At 38.1% G+C, this 12,947-nt stretch overlaps 2 protein-coding genes across 12 annotated transcripts in view; both read left to right on the top strand.

The window, feature by feature from the left end:
* The window catches only part of LOC107160198 (zinc finger protein 709-like), an 83,257-nt gene that overhangs the window by 27,632 nt on the left and 42,678 nt on the right, over nucleotides 1-12,947 (top strand). The gene's annotated exons all lie outside the window — the stretch shown is intronic.
* The window catches only part of LOC107160196 (zinc finger protein 239-like), a 70,140-nt gene that overhangs the window by 39,848 nt on the left and 17,345 nt on the right, over nucleotides 1-12,947 (top strand). Inside the window, exon 1 of one of the 11 annotated variants that reach the window (XM_048784689.1) lies at nucleotides 9,601-10,582. The exons of the other annotated variants lie outside the window; for them this stretch is intronic. The gene's annotated coding sequence lies outside the window, so the exon portion shown is untranslated. Of the gene's footprint in view, nucleotides 1-9,600; nucleotides 10,583-12,947 lie in introns of those variants that run through there. 11 annotated transcript variants of the gene reach the window in all.

Below are 12,947 nucleotides of genomic sequence, written 5' to 3'. Positions count from 1 at the left end.
TGTGGAAAAGCCATGTGGGGCAGTATTCAGCTTTCATGTTTTCCTTCAAAGACATAAAGGGATTCACATCAGGGAAAACCCTTCTGTTCTTTAAACAATGTGATGACACTTTCACTTTTCCATGTTCTTTTTGAACATCATGGAAGAACTCACTCTGGAGAAAATCCTTGTATATAATAATGTGGTGAGACCTTCAGTTGTTTCAGATCCATTTAGACTTATTTAGACTTGAGAGATTTTGTTATTTTAATTTCTTTTACTTTTTTTTTTTTTTTTTTTTTTGGTACCAGGGATTCAACCCAGAAACAATTGATCACTGAGCCACATCCTACTTCTTTTAATTTTTTTTTTTCAAATATTTAGCCATGGTCTCACTGAATTGCTTAGGTCCTCACTATGTTGCTGAGGTTGATGTTGAACTTGTAATCCCCTGCCTCAGCCTGCTTTTCCAGTGAAATTACAGTTATGCAACCCCTTCAGCAAGAAACTTCTTTTTTTGAGAAAACCACTGTAGGGGAGTAAAAAGGGTGTGTGACTTCATTTATTTTTTGTCTATTCAGAGGTAATTAGAATGCACCCTGGAGTGGATGTAGGAATTGTGTCAGCATGAAGATGTGAAGGCAACATGTTTCTCCTGGTTAAATATCTCTTCCTGTTAGATTTAATTTTTCTCTCTATATTTTTTTGCATCTGTTGTCAACTCTCCCATATGATGACATAATCCTATATTTACTGTGTATGAGTTGGCAAAATCTAGTGTGTAGTATGATTTTGTACGAAGAAGTATGATATAGAATAGTACACAAGCTTTGTATTTAAAATGTATTAACCTGTATTTGCAGCATTTTAATTTTTTTTAGAGTTTTTATCTCTCTTCCCTTGAGTTCATTTTCTTTTTTATTGTCCATTTTTATGATTTTTTTATGTTTTGACAAAATAAAAATTGTGAGAGGTTTTCAATGTAATTACCAGGGTCATAGAATTGAGGGCAAGAGAAAATACACATTAATATTTTAATTATCATCATCACCACCACCACCACCATCATCATCATATCTAAAGTGCATAAGCCCTGATCCCATCCAGACCCGTTTTTATTTATTTATTTTTTAAATTTTGATTGAAGTGATTTTTAAATTCTAAAGGGACTCAGTATGTTGGTGAGGATGGATTTGAACTTGTGATTCTCGTTCTATAGCCACTAGGATTACAGACGTGCTATCATTCCTGGCTCCTGGATGTTTCTTGAATCTTTGATGTAAATCATTCTGTGCCTTCTTTCTGTAGAGTTTCCAAGTCTTAGTTGATACAGAGGCAAGAATTACTTTTTAATGTGTTTATATATACTAACGCCATTCAAGCTCTAAGATTCTAGAATGATTCTGAGCATCACAATGACATTAATTCACACCTTATACTCCAAATTTTTAAATTTCCAGTTAGACTAAACTGAAGTCCACTTGGAAAAAGTTTACTTTAGATAATTTATGTTGAAAACAGCATGGGAGAACTGCTTTACTATTTAAGGAATCAAACTATCCACCAAATGAAACGACAAAAGCAAACACCTGAGAGGGCTGAGTTGTGCCACCCACACATGCACACTCATACCCACGTGCACACGCATGTACAGGATCAAGTCACCCTACTACATACCCTCTGTAGTGCAGTTCTTTCATCCTCACTGTGTAATGCAACTATTGATTTCTTTGACTTTTCTCACAACATTGCTGCCCACTATTTTTTCGCAAATTATTACTTCATGACTTCTCAATTTATTCTTTTGTGTGTTTCTAAAGTTTGGTTACACATTGTGTATGTGAGTTGAGGCCTGTGCACTCCAGCATTCTGTGCAGATTGGCTAAATGTCTCTTTTTCCCCTCCTCTGCTCCCTTCTTTCCTTCAGGTTTCACTCAGGATTGCTCCACCACTGAGATTCCCCCTAGCCTTTTTATTATTATTTTTTTAAATGGGGGTGACTCTGGCCTCAAACTTGTGGTCACCCTGCCTCAGCCTCCTAGCATCTGGGACCATAGAGATGGGCCCTTTTGTGTCCTGAAACTGGCCTCTTCCATTTCCTTGGTGCCTTATTGTCCTGTTGATGACTCTGGGACCACCACTCTGTCACCCGTGTTTCTTCTAAGTCTCATGTGTTGTGTTGTATGTAGGCACATTAAAGGGCATTATAAAAGTTGTAATTTGTATGTATTGTTTGGAGAGGCACCTTCTCAAAATATACTTTTCTCTGTACTTAATTAATTGAGTGGCTTTCTATTTCTTATCTTTCCCTCGTGCCAGGGACCCAATCTTGCCTTGTGCCTGCTAGACAGGCGCTCTAGCACTGAGCACTCCCCTAGCTCAGGTGGTGAGTTTGCTGCTGCTGTGTGCATGGACCCCACTGATGACCACCTCGGTAGATGCCGCTCTGCAGGTTTTCCTCCACGTTTTCACCTGGTCCCTTTTTTCTTAAACATATTTAACAGCAGGGAATTTTATTTATTTATTTTTTTAATTTTATCAATTGAATGGTTAACAACCATCAATAGAGTTTAACCTCCTTTGACATTTCTTTTTTTTTTAAGAGAGAATTTTAATATTAATTTTTTAGTTTTCGGCGGACACAACATCTTTGTTTGTATGTGGTGCTGAGGATCGAACCTGGGCCACACACATGCCAGGCGAGTGTGCTACCACTTGAGCCACATCCCCAGCCCTAGACAGCAGGGAATTTTAACCACTGACATCCAATTTAGCTTTTCTCACCATGATTAATACTTAGGTGGAATATGCTGGAAAACTGAGGCTGGACTTCTCTCTGTGTTCAGAGTACCTCAGTAGCCCTGGGAACCTCCTGTGATGATTTTTTTTTTTTCATACACAGCATGTAATCAAAACTAGGTAAGGAGGGCCCCAGTCTTATGTCCTAATGTATTGGTGCCCCCTTCTGCACCTAAGAATATTAAATAAGCTTCTCCAGAGACCCTCACCATAATTTTCTTTAAAACAAATATCAGGAAAAGGTTTTGCAAAGAACTCAATATGTGTTGAATGAAGATTTAATGATGTTAATTCTTCTTTTCTGGTAAAGCTTGGAAGACCTCTGAATAATCTCAAAAATGATTAAAAGTTCACTTTCTTTGAACAACCAAAATTTTTTTTTTTGTACAGTCCTATAAATAAATAAATAAATAAACCTCCACCCCCTCCCACTGGGTGTAAAGATAATGAAATTACAACATCAAGGTCCACAAAATTTTAGGTGATACCCTTCTAAGCCCTGCTGTGAATAAGTCTGCTCCTGGAGTTTTCCTGAGTATCCAGCCTCATCTGCCCCACATCACTAATAGAGCCTCAACTGGCAAAAGATTTCACATGGTAGCCAGGATTTTTTCTTTTCACATTAATAGCAGAGTCTCTGATGGGATTCAGAGCACTAGTTTCAAGGCTCCCAAACACTTTAGAACTTCCTTACCATCAGTCATGACCCATTTGAAGTCCACAGTGGGTGTAGCAACCTAGAGGTGGTCAGCCTTCATGAAGGCAATACCCCTCTTGACCTTGCAACCAATAAATTTCCAGGATCCTGCTTTCCAGTTCTTGCCCTGTACTGCAAAGGATTTTGCATGTTGATATATACTTCTGGGTGTTCTTGCTGTGCTCTGCTGGGGTCATTGTGCCGAAGAGGCCTGGACACTGCTGGTCCTGGGGTCTATTAATGACTGTGGAGCAGGAGGCACTTGCATGGATGCCCATTTACTCCTGGGTCTGATGAACTTCCTGGGCCACCACCACCCAGTTGTGCCTGGATCTGCTCTTCACTGTTGCCTTCTTCCCTGCACTGCCTGAGCTCAGAGTCCCCTCAGTTCTCCACACTCACATTCCTCTTTCCTGATGGCCTTGGTGGGCACCAGGGAACATACCCCCTGTTAGCCTCATGGGCTCTTGCCAGACCCCTCTCTGCACAGGTCAACATGGTGTATGCCACAGGTTTGGCATCTCCCCCTGCTGTGGAGTCTTGGTACACTGGGCCCCAGGGTCAACCTGGTGTGTGCCACAGGGTGAACAATTACCCCTGTATACTCTGCCCATACCCTGGGTACCCTGCCAGGAGGAGAGACAGCCTCCAGCAGAGAACTTGGGTTCTGATCTGCTGTGATAGTGTGATTTAAGGACCTCCATTGACCTGTCCTGTGTCCACCCAGGGGAAGACTGCAGGGCTCCCTGGATGTATTATGCTCCCTGGAACATGCCCCCATTTAGAACTGTGTTTGTGTCATCTGTGACTGGCTGTGATTTATACTTTGTTTTTACTTGTAGTCTGAGGTAAACACAAATTTCATTCAGCCAAAATTGAGTTGACCAAATGGGACAATGGGTTGGAACAGAATTTTTTTTTCTTGGAGAGCATATTTCTTGATATTGTAAGTGCTGCTGAAATGGAGACTGCATGATTTGGAGGGAATATAAGAAAAGCAAAGCAAGTGAAACCATTGTGACATGGGCTTCTGGAAAGGTACTTTCAGCCGATTCAATGGATAAAAATGAAATTGGACCATTGATCTCAGTTTGATGTATTTTTACATAAGAAAAAATATCTTTCCATTATTGAAACAAATTCATGATGGTTAAGGCTGCTTCCATGTGAGGTGCAGACTCTGTTTTATTAATATAACATTATAGATAGGTGTTACAATGTTAATAGACTGGAACACGGGTAATAAAGCAGAAGCTGTGTTGGCTTTTTTGACACCCAAGAAAACATATCCGATTTATGTGTCATTCATAATCTCCCTTTCCTCTCTTTTTCCAAAATTTTAAATCAGAATAATTATTTCCATCTCATGGTAGGTGAGTCATGGACAGTCCTACAGAAAATAAAAATGATAGATATTATTGTAGTATTATTTGGTTGTAAATAGTGTGTTTTTACTTGTTAATAACTAAATTACTGAAGCATCATGATACATGAGGTTATTAATCTCATCTTTTTTTATGTTGATTTCAAATGATATTTTAAAAATAATTTTTTTCAATTTTTTTTCTTTTACTAATTGTCAAAATTCATGTCATCATTAAATATAAATTGTTTTATAAATACTCAGAATTCTACCTAAATTATTTTACAATTCAATTGTCCATCCAAATTTAAAATAACTGATGTTTATTTAAAAGTTTTGGCTTTTACATTAAGGTAAAGATATATATATATATATAGTAAAATAAAGATATATATATATATATAGTAAAATTTTTCAACCATTTTTAAGTGCATAATTTTGTGCTATTAAGAACATTCACATTGATTTACGACCATCACTGCCATGCATCTTCAGAGGTTTTTAATATGTCCAAAGTAAAACTCATAAAAACCTCTCTCCCCTTCCCTTAGTCCCAGGCAACCTTCACTCCAATTCCTGTCACCAGTTCATGACTGGCTTCTCTCATGATGTATAATCTCTTCAATGTTCATTGTTATTGTGGTCTAGGTCTCTATGTACTTTTTTTGCCTCCAAAGTTAGTTTATCATTGTGTATATGTATCACATTTTGTCATTCACCTGAGGATGGATATGGCACACAGATAGCTGTTTTACATTTATTTATTTATTATTACTATTTGTGTGTGTGTGTGTGTGTGTGTGTGTATACACGCACCCCACTGGTGAAAATACTGGATCATTTATTAACTCAAGGATAATTGTTTTGAGGAGTCACTGTACTGCTTAACACATTGGCATCACTATTTCAAATTTCCAAAAAACCCAAAGCTTCAAGTTCTACACACATTTTGTCATTTATTTTTGAATAAGTTTTTTTCTTGCGGATGTGAAATGGCTTCTCATTGTGGTTTTGATCCTCATTTCCCTGAGGAGTATGGGTGCAGGGCATGTTTAAAGGTGTTTATTATCCATTTGGACATCCTTTTTGGAGAAATTTAGTCTTCAAGTTCTTTGTACATTTTCTAGTTGCTCTTTCTCATTCACGTGTGCACACACAATACCACTTGTGTGAATCTTAATGTTTCATGATGTGAGCTTTCCTCAAGTCTAGTGAACTTTGGCTCTAATATAATATATAAGCCTAAAAAGCACAGAATTATTGGTGGTCCTTCTCAAAATTGTCCAATGATGAACTTCATCAAGACTGGAATCTTCTATACTCCTATGATCTGCATATTCTCAGGATGACAGCTCCTCTTTCCACTTCCACAAGATCCAAATGACAGATCTTGTGTTCACATTCATTTTTTGAAGGGTTCATAAAGCTATGAGTTTGGTGCAAACCATTCCAGAAACACAGAGACATGCCACAAACGCTGTTTGTGAAGAGTTTGGGCACAGCTGGGAAGCTGCAGTGAACATAGGCATAGATGTCAGATATGAGAATGACATTCTACTGAACTATGGAGATTGCATGAAGACCCAAAAGATACTTGGTGGAGGTGAACAGTGAAAATTCAGAGTATGAATTTCTATGACTTCTTATATGAGGTCTTGGCAATAAGAATTCACTGTGGATTTTATTTTTAAAAAATATTTATTTATTTGTTTTAGGTGGACACAATATCTTTTTATCTTTTTTATTTTTTTTATGTGGTGCTGAGGATCGAACCCAGTGCCTCACGCATGCCAGGCAAGCGCGCTACTACTTGAGCCATATCCCCAGCCCCACTGTGAATTTTAGAACAGAAAAAAAAATGATGTTCCCTGACTTAAGATATGCTGCACCTGGGAATGTTTTACAAAGAACACTCAAGAAGAGGGAAAAAAACATATTTTCTTACAGTAAATAATAAAACAAAGAAATTTTGGAAGTAAGCCTTAAAAAATAAATATGGAAGAAATAAATGATGCTGTGATGATTTAAAAACATTTTGTAATATGGACCTCTATTGGATGAATTTAAAGGAATTTTCTATGCCTATATCCTGGAAAAATAATTCCTTATACTAATTTGTAAATGCATTAGTGGATATAAGACATTCATCTCCTACTGAAGTTGTAACAAATGTTATGGTTCACTAAATTTCCAAGTTTCTCAGAAAACATTTTGGTCATAATTAGTCTCAGAAAATATTAATTTTTAAAGAAGAACATGAGATTTCTTTTTGACAAATACAAAAAAACTGGTGCATAATTTAAGATGCACATATTTAATGAATAACACACATCCTGATTGCAGAAAGAAATTTTCCAAATTGACTTAATAATCATTACTCAACATACTGATTCTTGTTTGTCATACCAAGGTGAACCCTAATAAAGCTTTGGGGCAAATTATGATCAAGTGTCCATTGATTTTATCTTGTTGGAATTGTTTCCATCATAGAGAGTTAGTCTTTTTGGGCACAGTGTCACACACTTCGAATTCCAGTGGACCAGGAGGCTGAGGGAGGATGATGCCAAACTTTTCCTCATCACCTTAGTGAGGCCTTAAACAACATAGCAAGACCCAGTGTCAAAATAAAAATTAAAAGTTCTGGGGATGTTGCTCAGTGGTTGTGCACCCCTGGGCTTAATCCCCAGTACCAAATAATAAAAATATAAAAATGGATTTAGTCTTTCCTCTTCATTTGCATTGCTCTCATCTTCCTAATGGCTCTAATTGACAACCTGTCCATGATCCTTCTCACCCTCCTGGATATCCTCCTGCACAACGTTCCTCTATTCCCTGCTTAGTTGGCTGTCCCTCATTGATGTAAGTTACATCTCCACATGTGTTCCTAAGATGGCGTGTGCTTTCCTAGTTCAGTGAATGTGAAATTCAGAGTTTCTCCTTTCTTTAATAAGTGGAGATACACTATTCCTTATATCTGTTTTATTTGTTTGTTTGTTTGTTTTTGTACTCGGGATTGAACTCAAGGTCACTCGTCCCCTGAGCCACATCCCCTGCCCAATTTTATCTTTTAATGAGAGACAGAGTCTCCGTGAGTTTTTAAGTGCTCACTTTTGCTGAGCCTGGCTGTGAACTTGTGATACTCCTGTCTCAGCCTCCTTAGGGATTACAGAGATTACAGGCATGTGCCATGGTGCCCTGTGATAATAGGTCTTTAAAAAGGGCTTTATCAACTCCTGTGCTCCCATCACATATACACTCCATATCTATCTCTTACTGCTGATTTAGGGCCATCAATCTTTTTTTTTTCTGTGATGTCCCCATCATTTTGGCCCTGGTTTGCATGAACATCTGGGTCCAGGAGAACACTGTGAGCACCACCTTTTCCTTACGTTTGCATTAATTGGAATCACTTCTTGTGCTCAAGTCTTTCTTGCTCTCTGCTGTATGCACTCAGGGCAGAGGAAAAGGCCTACTCCACCTGCAGCACCCCACTTCACTGTGCACCCTTTGCTTACACTTACCCACAGCCAAGATCCGTCTGGTCTTCAGCAGCGGACAAGGTTCTGGCTGTCTTCTCTACCACCTCACCCCAATGCTCAACTCCATCTTCTACAACCTTAGGAACAAAGAGGGGTTTTGGCCCTGAGCAGATGGACCCAGAGGTTCTGTTGTATGTAATGTAGATAAACTTTCTGCCTCTTTCCCTGGGACTTAGCTATAAGTCCATTCAACAATGCATAGTAAATGAAAATATACACTTTTCAGGTCTGTACAAAATTGTCTTATAAACATGTGTAATTTGAAATAAGACTTTAATTGTGTCTTGTCCACTTAATATAAATGTGTGTATTTTGTGTTAATGAAGTATCAATGAGAAGATTTTTTTTCTTGCTCCTGCTGAAACAAGATTAGAAATTGTCTACCTGGATTGGCATTCAGCATAACAATTTCAGTATATTCAATTTATCTTCTAATATTGTTAATTTATTATTTATGTACATCCAAAACAGGAAAAGCAATTTTGTTGAGTAATGGATCTAATCAAAAGGAGTAAGTTTTATATTTTCTTCCCCTCATTGTATACATTTAACCATTATTGTCTTTCTTTCAATTTATAGAAATCATTACCGAATTCAGCAGAGAACTCATTAGAAATATTGAACTCTTCATTTTTGATGTCACATGTCAAACTAATGCTTTTTTAGTAAGGGAATGCACATCAATGAGGACTCAGAGGTGCCAGCAGAGGTCAAGGGTGAGGGCAGGTGTGATATAATATGGACAGGCCAGGGTTCAGTCTGATGAGCCGCATTAGGTACATGGAGGGCCTTCTACCATCCTTCTCATGCTCAGAACACAATCCAGTTACATTCCACATAGCAACTGCTCCTTGCACATCCACACTGTATGCCAAATGACGCTTTACGTTCTACCTGCCACATCTCATACATTTACTGAAATGAATGATGGAAAGTGAGCACTTAGACACAAAGATTTTCAGTCATGGGCTGGGGATGTGGCTCAAGTGGTAGCGCGCTCGCCTGTCATGCGTGCGGCCCGGGTTCGATCCTCAGCACCACATACAAACAAAGATGTTGTGTCTGCCAATAACTAACTAAATAAATAAATATTTAAAAAAAAAAAGATTTTCAGTCATACTTAGCACATATTACAAGATGATCTTAAAAATATTTAGTTTGAGAAAAAATAGATTATTTTACTAAGGTTTTCTAGAGTATTTCTAACTGGAAAACATTTGGTATAAATTTCTGATGAATCATTGAAAAATAAGAATTTTATTATACAAAATTCACAATTCTCCAAAAGTTATTTATGTTCTAATAATATGTAATTCTTGCTATAAATGAAATTCATATCATCCAGGTTTTTCAACTTCAAAAACAAGAAACACACACACAAACACACATACACACACGCACACACACATTGATATTTGGCAGTATTGAGTATCCAAACCAGAGACGTCACCTATGAGGCAAGTTTCCCACCACTAAGATATACACTTGGACATAAATTTAAATACAAACTCTTGTTGAGGAACAAGAGAGAAAACCAGCTTCTCACAAGTCTGTTCTCACCTCTTGCACTGTTTTACACCCAAGGGAGGATCTTCCCAAATAAAAACAGATAATGGCTCACGTTTACCAGCAAGGCCTTTAAGGATTTCTGTGCAGAGTGGAATATTAAACATACCACTGGCATTCCTTACAGCCCTCTGTGGCAAGTAATAGTTAAAAGAGCCCACAAAGAGCTGAAGGCTGCCATTAGAGAACAAAAGGGGTGATACAGCACCTTCTCATCGTCTCCCTATGGTATTCTTAAGACTATCATTTTTACTCTGAATTTCTTAACAGTGCCTAAAGGTGATGACTGCACACCTAGCTTCAAACATTGGCCCCTTGATTGGGCCGTCTCATTAACCCTTAGTACAATATAAAGACTACTTTACCAATCAGTGGTAGGAGCCTTCACTACTCATGGTGAAGTTAGCTAGGGGATTTGCTTGTGTCTTCCCAGGAAAAATCCAAAGCTCATCTGGATCCCAGCCTGGCATGTCTGACCCTGGATGCCTACCTGACATGATGGCCTGCTGCACAATACAAGAAGAGAGGAAGCAAAAACGCAAGAGGGCATGAGGACCCCAAAGAGAGACCTGTCACAGGATCACATGGGGGGATGTAAAAGGGCAAATTCAACAGTCCAAAAATATTGGAGATAGCCAGGTTCGTGGTTCTATTTCTCCTGGGCAAGTTTTTTTCTACTTTTTTGCACAGCACTAACCATCCACAGTGCCATGGCCCAGGTAAATTGGGCCCGGTCACTAGACTGCCCCTTTTTGCTGTGGCTAATTGGGAAGGGGTTTTACCTAAGATCTTTCTCTAATAACTCCAACCTCATTGACCCTGAGTTAACCATCCAGGAGGTGACTGTAACCTGGAATGCCAGCATTTCCAAACCTACTCTGCTCATTTGAATCTCTGTAGCAGACAAAGAAACCTATAATCCAAAGAGAAGGGCTAAATCATCACAGTGAGGAAATATCCAAACCCACAATCTACAATCAGAAAAAAAATGAAAATAAAAAAGAAATTGATACAGGAGATTGAACACTGAACAATAATATTAGTAGAAAACAGAGGAAATAAATTATTAATGGAATCAGTTGAAAGTGTTTACCATCTGAAGTCAGGCATGACAACATTAAAGGAGTTCTGAGACCATGGCAAGGTTGTCAAGATATTTTACTATTCATAATATGCAAGGAAAGAAAATTTGTTCATGAGATTGTTGAGATGCTAAAGGACCAGAGGTACTGTCGAGAGGCTAAAGGACCAGAGATACTGTGGATTTCAGTTAATCACCACTAAACTGGAAGGAATAGGTAATTTTCAAAATAGAATATTGAAGCTAACTAGAATGTCATTTACACAGAGCCTAAAATAAATATTTTTAAAGCCTCCAAGTTTAAGTTCCTAGGACATTTTTAAAAATTATTTCTTCATTCTGCTTTGTTATATATCACAGAGGAATATATTTGAGTTCCTAGTACACATAGAGTACAATTATTTATGACTGTGGTTGTACATAAAGTATTGTCACACCATTTGTGTCTTTATACATGTCCTTAGGGTAATTATGCCCATCTCATTTCACCATCTTTCTTACCCTGATGCCCCCTCCCTTTCCATGTAACCCCTTTGCCCTATCTAAAGTTCTGCCATTCCTCCCATGCTCTCCCCCATCCCCATTGTGGATCAGCATCCTTACATAAAAAAAAAATCTGACTTTTGTTTTTCTGGGAAATTGGCTTATTTCATTTAGCATAATATTCTCCATCTGCACCCGTCTATCTGCAAAAGTCCTAATTTTATTCTCTTTTTATACTGAATAATAGTCCATTGTGTATATATACCACAGTTTCTTAATCCAGTCATCTATTGAAGAGTTTCTAGGCTGGTTTCACAAATTAGCTATTATAAATTTTGTTGCTATATACATTGATATGGCTGTGTCACTCTAATATAATGTTTTAGGTATAAACCTAGGAGTGGGATAGCTGGGTCAAATGGTGGCTCCTTTCCCAGTTTTCCAAGGAATCTCCATAGAGTTATCCATTTTGGTTGCACCAACCTGCTCTCCCTCCAGCAATGTATGAGTGTCCCATTTTCCCCAGATCCTTGCCAACACATAATGTGTTTTGTGTTCTTAAAATCTGCCATTTTGACTGGAGTGAAAGAAAATTTTAAACTAATTTTGATCTCTAAGAATCTTTTTAAAATAAGCTGTGTTTCTCTAAAAAGAGAATAGTGAAGGAAGAAGATGTGAGCTAAAGAGACTTGGGGTTGGCCAGGAGACAGACAGGGCTGGGATCTGATCGGCTGTGCCTTTGATGTGGAGGGGCAGCTCTTTCCCCTGTCACCAGCCCATATCATCACTTATGAGATTTTCAGCATCCTCTGGGCTGGGTCATCCCCTCCAGGCCCAACCACACACTTGACACTGTTGGCTTTGTAGTCCAAGTCCCCACAGAGGCTCCAAGTTCTTATCCCATAAGTGTCAAGCTATAAATTCAGCAAATGTATCAACGAAATTATATTATTATTATTATTATTATTATTATTATTATTATTATTATTAATAATAGAGGTAGTGGTACCAGAGATTGAACCCAGCGTTCTTTAGCACTGAGCTGCATACCCATTTTTAGATTTTAGTTTGAGACAGACTCTGAGTTGTTTAGGGCCTTGCTAAGTTGCTGAGCCTGACTCCCAAGTTGCAATCCTCTTTCTTCAGCCTCGTGAGTCACTAGAATTATCGGTGTGCACCACTACACCTGACTCTTACATGATTATTGACATTGTGCATTAAAATAGGGTGGAAATCATAATGTAGAGCTTATGTTTTATTGCATTATGATTTAACTGTTATTAGATAACAATATTCTCTGTTATGTGCTGTTTTGAACTTTCTCACCTTCTCCTATCTAAGCAAACTCCCTCAAATATCTCTCCACAGGGAAGCAGCTCCCTCTGACCCTAGAGCATTTGTAACCCAGGATCATGCTCAGTACATTTGATAGTCTACCTA

The sequence above is a fragment of the Marmota marmota genome, unplaced genomic scaffold, assembly GCF_001458135.2.
Source record: "Marmota marmota marmota unplaced genomic scaffold, marMar, whole genome shotgun sequence".
Lineage (NCBI taxonomy): Eukaryota > Metazoa > Chordata > Mammalia > Rodentia > Sciuridae > Marmota > Marmota marmota.
Note: the sequence above shows the minus strand (reverse complement) of the source record. Positions and strands in the feature narration are given on the sequence as shown.